Source organism: Melospiza georgiana, chromosome 13 (assembly GCF_028018845.1).
Source record: "Melospiza georgiana isolate bMelGeo1 chromosome 13, bMelGeo1.pri, whole genome shotgun sequence".
NCBI lineage: Eukaryota > Metazoa > Chordata > Aves > Passeriformes > Passerellidae > Melospiza > Melospiza georgiana.
This window is the reverse complement of record NC_080442.1, coordinates 13020672-13028185: the sequence shown is the minus strand read 5'-3', so window position 1 is coordinate 13028185 and position 7514 is coordinate 13020672. Positions and strand designations below refer to the sequence as shown.

Below are 7514 nucleotides of genomic sequence, written 5' to 3'. Positions count from 1 at the left end.
TTCCGGCCGCCGTGACGTCCCGTCCCGTCCCGCCCCCCTCCGCGCGTGGTACGGCCCGCCGGGATTCCCTGAGTAAGGCACGCGGGGAGGCGGGAGTGGAGGTGGCCGCGTGGCCTAATGGATAAGGCGTCTGACTTCGGATCAGAAGATTGCAGGTTCGAGTCCTGCCGCGGTCGCGCCGACAGCACTGTGTAGTGCTTATTATTTTGCTCCTCCCGCCCGTGCCGGGGCTGCGCGGTCCCGGTACTGGGTTCAGCGCACTCCCGGTGCCCGTTTTGCGTGAGTTTAACCGGCCGGAAGAAGGAGGCGGGGCGCGGGAAGCGGCTGAGTGCGAGCAGGTTGGTACACAGGGTGGCGGGGCCAGCGCGCACCGCGCTTGACACCCTAAAAACCCCAAATCCCACAGATAGGTTGGGGATGGAGCAGTGGGTGGAGAGCCGAACATGAGCCCAGGGTGTGGGATAATGGGCTGTGAGGAGCAGGAAGAAGGTGTAGGGTGGAAGAAATGGGATGCAGAGTGCAAGGAATAGATGTAGGGGGACGAGAATGAGATGTGGGGCGCAAGGAATGGATGTAAGGTGCAGGGAATGGAATGTAGAGTGCAAGAAATGGATGTAGGGTGCAGGGAAAAGGACACATGTGGAAGGAGTAAGATGTAGGGTGCTGGGAATGGTGTTGGGTCCAAGGAATAGGATGCAGGGAGAGAAAAGGCCATAGATGCAGGAATGGAAGGCAGGGCATACAGGGTGCAAGGAATGGGATGTAGGGTGCAGGATGAAATGTAGGGTGCAAAGAATGGACTGTGGGGTGCAGAATATGGATGTGGGGTGCAGGGGAGGACATGTAGGATGCAGGGGAAAGGCCACAGGTGCAGGGAATGGGATGTGGAGCACAGTGTAGGGGATGCAGCGTGCTGGGAATTAGGGTGCTAGGATGTGAAGTGCAAGCTGTGGATGTAGGGTGCTAGGAATGGGATGCAGGGTGCAGGGGAAGGTCCCAGGTGCAGCGAATGGGATGCCAGCTGCGGGACAGGTGGGTGCAGGGTGTGGGGGATTCAGGGTGCCAGGAATGGGATGGGATGGAAGGGATGGGATGGAAGGGATGGATGTGGATTCACAAGGAAAGGAAACAGGAGGTGCCACGGTGCGGACAGGTGTGTGCAGGCTCCGTGGACGCCGCAGGAGCTGTTGTGGCCGGGACGGTGGCTCCCGGCACAGCCCTGAGAGCCCTGACATTGATGAGCCGTGCCGGGCCGTGCCGAGCCGGGCCGTACCGAGCCGTGCCGAGCCGTGCCGAGCCGGGCCGGGCCGAGCCGGGCCGTACCGAGCCGTGCCGAGCCGCCAGGTGGCGCTGCGGCCCCGCTCCTGCGGGACGGGCCGGGCCGGGCCGAGCCCCCCGGGGCCGTCGGGGCGCGGACACCGCCCGGGTCCCGTCCCGGTCCCCGTGCGGCACCGGGCAGGGCCAGCGGGCACCGGGACTCCCGTTCGGCCCTCCCGGCCCCTGCGGAACTCCACAGCCCGGGCGCTCCTCATCACCCACTCCAGCCCCTCATCACCTTCCTCATCCCTGGGGGGTGCAGGCTCGGGGGGATGCAGGCTCGGAGCCCCCGCTGCCCTCCGCTCTCCGAGAAGGCACAGCCAGCGTGGGAGCGGTGCGGGATGTGAGGAACCCGCACTCAGGGCGCCGTGCAGGCTCTGCGGCTCGGAGCGCGTTCCACAGCCCCTTGGTGCCCCCCAAAGTCCCTGCAGCCCCCCAGCCTGAGGTTGGATGTGGGGTTGTGCTGCGGTTTCACCCAGCTTTGCCTGAGGCACCCGCTGTGCCGGAGCCCGCCGGGAGCCACAGGCGCTGCCTGTCCCCGGCCAGCCCCGCAGCGGCTCCGGGCTCCCGGCTCCTTCTGCCGGAGCTCGGCGGAGATGCTCGGAGACATGCTCCAACACTGCGGGTGCTCTGGCCGGGATGGAGGAGCCGTGAGTGCCCTGGAGTGAAGGGAAGAACGGTTTAGGAACCCCCGGGTCACGGATGCCTCTAGGAAAGGACCTGGGTGCACTTGTTCTCCCCTCCGCTGCATTGTGTTAACGCCGATTTCTCTTATTTGGCATCTTTTATCTCCTTCTTTTCATAGTGTTCGCAAAAAATCAAATTCTAAAAATTCCAAACCTGCCCCATTAAAAAAAAATTCTCCTCTCTCCAAAGCGTAAATAGCAAAAATAAATTCTCTAAATGTTTCTCGCGGCAGAGCTCTGGGGAGGGATGATGACAACGAGCTCCGCTGCCTTGTCTGCAGGCAGGACCGGGCCGGGGCTGCCTGTGCCTCACCTGAGTGTGGGCACGAAGCTTCGGCAAGGCACGGCACCACTAAAAAAAAAAAAAAAAAAAAAAAAAAAAAAAAAAAAAATCACCACTGTGAACAACCCGAAATAACCTCAAAAATCCGCCGTATCAGCAGAGCTGGCTACAATGCATAATTCGGAATGGGGTGTGCATCGTCTTTTTTATTTTTTAATAATTTTTTTTCATTCTCTAGGTTTTTTTGGTTTTATTTTTGTCTGTCTGTCATGCAGACAAGCATCCCCATCCCAGGTGCGCCCCGTCGGGGTCCGGTACCGGCGGTGGGAGCTGTGACTTCTCGCCAGCTTCTCGGAGACCCCGCTCCCCGCCGGGAGCTCAAAGCTGTCTGTCGGATAATGGGGCGGTGGGACTTTGTTTAACCCCGTTGCCCCTGGGGCCAGGGGTCAAGGGCTTCCTCTTCCCCCGGGACACGGCGGAGACGCCGCTGGTCACAAGAGGGGACGGCGGCGAGGAGGGGAAGCGATGGCCGCAGTGTCCCCCTGTCCCCGCCGCGGCCCTCCCGTGCCATCGCCCTGGGATCCCCTAAATCTCTTCTCTCCCCGGCACCGAGAGGCTGAGACGGGCTCCAGATGGGTGTTTTGGGGGAGTAGGGGGAGGCCAAACATCACCACGGGGCAGCGGGTGATGATGCAGAGAGGCAGCCCCTGCTTTCCAGCATCCCGCGGTTCTGCTTTCCCCTCCCGGGTGGAGCAGGAGGTTTTTAACGGGGTGCGGGTTTAAAGGGTGCTGCACCCCCTCCCTCCGCAGGTAGAGATGTCTCAGCTGCCCCCCCGGAGCCAAGAAACGGGAGAAACGGGCAATTTTTATAGGTGACGTACGGGCTTACGTGGGAATCCGTGCCCAGCACTGCTCTTTCAGCTTCTTTTTCTCCTGAAATAACCCTTCCGTGAAGCTCGTACCCCCCTATTCCAGCTCGCAACCCCTTTTTCAGGCTGGGGAGGAGTCGGGGGAGAGGGAAGGAAAAGAAAAAAGCAAAGCCCCCCAACATCCCGCTCTTTCCCTGCTCGGGAAGCGAGCCCCGGAGCTCCCAAAGTGAGCGCTGAAGAGGGCGACAGGAGACAGGCGGGAGCCGGCTCCGAGCTGGAGGGGTCGGGGGTGGGATGACAGCAGAGGAGGACCCTCCTTTTCGGGATTAAGGGAGAACCAGAGGAGGAGGGAAGCTGGCGGCACCGCGGGCATCCGAGGTAAGTGCCTGCCGTGCCCGCAGCGGTGGTACCTGAGCCAGGGCGCTGCTGCGGGGATGCTTTGAGGGTTCAGAGCAGCCCGATCCCGGGGGGAGCCCCTTCCCGGGGCTGCCCCACCACGAGCACCGCGCTCTGCGGGGCCGGGGCTGCTTTGGAAGCTGCGGCTCCCGTGGAATCGGTGCCGGTGTTCCCGGCCCGGGGCTGCGGCAGCGCCTGCCCCGCTCCGTGCCCGCTCCCTCGGGGCTGGGCCGGGGTCCCCCCGGGCCGAGCAGCCCCACGGATCCCGCTCCCAGCCCCCGGGGCTCCTCCCGTGCGTGTCTCAATTCGCTCAGGCTTGACTTGGCAATAAGCTCTCTCAATAGGGTGACAATAGAGCCCCGGTGGGACCCGAACAAAGAATTTGAAAGTAGTTAAATTGCAGGACACGTCCATCGCCTGGGTGCTTGAATTAAAAAAAAAAAAAAAAAAAAAAAAAAAAAAAAAAAAAAGAGAGAGAAGAAGAAGAAGAAAAAAAAAAAGAAAAAAAAAGAAAGAAAAAAAAAACAGAGAAAAGAAAAAAGGAGAGAGACTTTTCTTTGGGCTGGTGAGAAAATGCTCAGGGTAAAAGTTGGTTTGGCGTCTTCATTTCAGCGACAATGGAGCAGAGCTAATTCAATAGGAAACGCGGGGATTTTTTAATGAAAAGACCGCCGGGGTTACACCGAAGTTAAGCTCTTGTGAATTAATTATTAGGGCAAATAAACTGGGAGAGGGGGAGCGCTCGGGAGGGAGTGTTGCAATTTCTTAATATTCTCCTTTTCGTGTTTAACGACAATGCCATTAGGTTTTCGACTCTGGGTGAGCAAAAGGATTTCTTACACTCCCCGGGAAGAGCAGAAGACGCGATTTCTTTCTTTCTTTCTTTCTTTTTTTTTTTTTTTTTTTTTATGGTGTTAATTGCTTTTAAAATAAAATACTACGGAATTTGGCAACGAGCTCCGGTTTCTGCTGGCGGTGGCATTTGGGGTTGTATTTCCTTTCGCGGCAACTCGCAGATGCAAAAAAGGAAAATAACGGGGGAATTTAAAAACACGAATGTAAAGGCGAGGCGGCGTGTTCGGCTGTTGCAGATCTCTCGGGCTCGATCGGTTTATTTTTTCCTACATAGAAAACCTGTCTGGGGATCCCTGTGTGTTCATCGGGGCGGCGAGAGACTCCCCAGAGCCGCTCCGGGGCATCGGTGGAGTGAATCGGAGATAAAAATTAGGAGCCAGGTTAAACGCAGGAAGGAAGAGGAGACGTCGAAAGCGGAGCAAAGGTGTGCCAGGAGGGACTGGGGCGTGTGGGGGGGTTGTGGGTTTTTGGGGAGGGCTTTTTGAGCCTTGCAGCAGAGGCTGCAGGCGGTGCAGGATGTGTGTGCTGCTGTAAAGGCGAGAGGGAAGGCAGAGAGCGAGGGGAGAGCAGCGCGGTGCCCGCGCCCCATCCCAGCTCGCTGTGCCCACCGAGCCCCGCGCTGCGGCTGTCGGGGCCACCCGGGCTGCGGGCTCGGCCTGCCCGTCGGGGAAGGCACGGCCGGGCACGGCACGGCACGGCACGGCTACAGGAGGGACCCCTTTGCCAGGGCCGGGGACTCGGCCCGGGGGCAGCCTGTGCCCCGCAGGCGGGCCGTGCCGTGCTGTGCCGTGCCGAGCCGTGCTGTGCCGTGCCAAGCCGAGCCGGACCGAGCAGTCTCGGGTCCTTTCAGCATTTGGACAGCGGTGCGGGGCCGGGAAGGCGGCCGGGGGGCGGTGGGAGCTGCCCGGGCCAGGGGAGGTTTAGGGGCGGCCTGAGCCCTTTCGCTGCCCGCCGGCACCGGGCCCGTTGCTCAAGGGCTGGGGGGCACCGCCAAGAGGGGGCTCGGGTGTCGGGGTGCGGGGGGAGCTGGCCCCGCTGTGCCCCCGGAGAAGCGCTCCCCGGGGCCGGGGGAAGAGCGGGGCGCCCGGTGGGGCGGCCAGGTGAGCGACGGCGGCCCCGGGGGAACGGGAGGCAGCGGGGCTCTCCGGGGGGAAAGGGGGGTACGGGCCCCCCTCCCCCGCGCAGCCCCATCCTCGGGGGGTAATTAAGGGGTGAGGCGGAGGGGCTGCGCTTTCTGCTCGGCGGAGCCTGCCAGCCACCAGCCCCCGCCGCCACCGCCGCCTTCCTCCCGTCCTCCTCCTCTCCCCCTCCCTCCCTCCCACCGCCTCCTCCCCTCCCCCTCTCCCTCCTCCTCCTCCTCTCCGCCATGGTTGGAGTGAATAGGCGGCTGCCGGGCTGACGTCAGTGCGGGCAGAGCCTGCCGGCGGCGGCAGCTCCCGGCCAGCGACCAGAGCCGGCACCGGCAGCAGCCGGGAAGACGCACGGAGCCGGGGCAGAGCCGCCTCCGCCGCCCCCGCCGGTCCGCGCCCGGGGCTGGGGGCTGCGGGAGCCGCCGCTCGGCCGGGGGCAGCCCTGCCCGCCCCTCCGCCCGCCCCGGGGAGGGGAATGGCCCCGCCGCCCGCTTCTCCCGGGACCACCGTCCTGCCCTCCGCACGGCAGCAGAGTGAGTGTCGCGGCCGGGCATCGCCGCCTCGGCGGGGCGGCCCCGGGATGCGGGAGGCGCGGGGGGACAGCGTCCTCCGGGGGGACACGGCGGCTGCCGGAGGGGAGGAGGGAGGCAGGGAGAGAGGAAGGGGGATGCGAACTCGGGCCGGTCCCCCGCGGGAAGTTGGGCTCCTGCAGGTGCCGGCACCAGGCGGGACCGGGACCGCCCCGCGCCGCTGCCCGGCCCCGGCTCACCCTCGGCGGGGCACGAGTGGGAAACACCCCGCGCCTTCTGCTGCCGTTCGCTCCGGCAGCTTCTCCTTGGGTGCCCGGCACGCTGCAGCTCGGGAGAGGGGCCCGGGGCGGGCTGAGCCCCGACGGGACGGGGGGGAGCTGGGGCCGAGCGCTGCCGGGGGTGCCGGGGTTCCCCCAAACCTCCGCTCTCGCCGGTGGGAGAAGCGGCACCAGCCAAAACGCCCGGATGAGGCCGAGCCTCCCGGGACAGCCAGGCTTTAGGCCGCGGGAGAAATCCCGAGCTCCCGAGGAAGTTCATCCTCCCGGTGCAGCGGGTGCTGCTGCAGGGCCTGATTTTAGGGATGAGGGGATGGACGTCAGGGCATCCCGCTCCCCTGCTCGGATTTACCCCTGAGGAGCAGCAACGGGGCTACCGCTGCTTGTGCCCTGATCTGCCACCGGCTTCTGGTGCTGGTGGATTTTTTTCATTTTTCATTGGCTGTATGCATTTCCTTTGCTAAAAAAAAAAAAAAAAAAAAAAAAGAAAAAAAACAGGAAAAAAAAAGAAGAAAAGGGGGGAAAGCATTTTTATTTTATTTCATCCTTGTTTATTATAATTTTTTTTCCCGTTTTTACCATCATTTTCCATTTTTTAAAATTTTCTATTTTTCCCCCATTCATTCTTCCTTTTTGCTCCCTGCCTTCCCGCGACTGCTTAATTCCTCGGGGCTTGTTGTTTGGCTTTTGTGTTTTGTTTTGTTTTTGTTTTTTTTTTTTTATTTCCCCTGTATCACCCTGGAAGTGAAACGCATTTTAGGCCTCAGCCTTAAGGAAACCCGAATCATAGCAGTGCAGGTGGCCTGAGAGTCTGCACCTGGCCGGATCCCTCCGACGTGCCTCCACCCCCGGCCCCGGACGGGCAGCACCTCGCCCCGCCGAGCGAGGAGGCTCCGGACCGGTCCCCACCTGGGTCCCGGCCCCGACGGCCGGAGAGAAAAGAGGAGCCGGGGGTGAGACGCAGCCGCTTTCCCTTTTCGGCGCCGGGGCTTGCTCAGAGGCGGCTTTTAATTACTAAACAAAGCCACGCGTTTCCTTCACGCCCGTCGGGAGCTGCCGCTTCTTTGCCAAGCCCCGATGGTGAGGGGAGAAGCAAACCCACCCCCCCCTCCCCGCCAAAAGAAAGAAAGAGAAAAAAAAAAAAAAAGAAAAGAAAAACCACCCCCAAAAAAA

The 7514-nt window shown here is 61.8% G+C and overlaps 1 non-coding gene across 1 annotated transcript; it reads left to right on the top strand.

The window, feature by feature from the left end:
- Positions 1–103: 103 nt before the first annotated feature.
- Positions 104–176, top strand: TRNAR-UCG (transfer RNA arginine (anticodon UCG)). The gene has a single exon. It is a non-coding gene; the product is annotated as a tRNA-Arg (tRNA).
- The last annotated feature ends 7338 nt before the right edge of the window (positions 177–7514 follow it).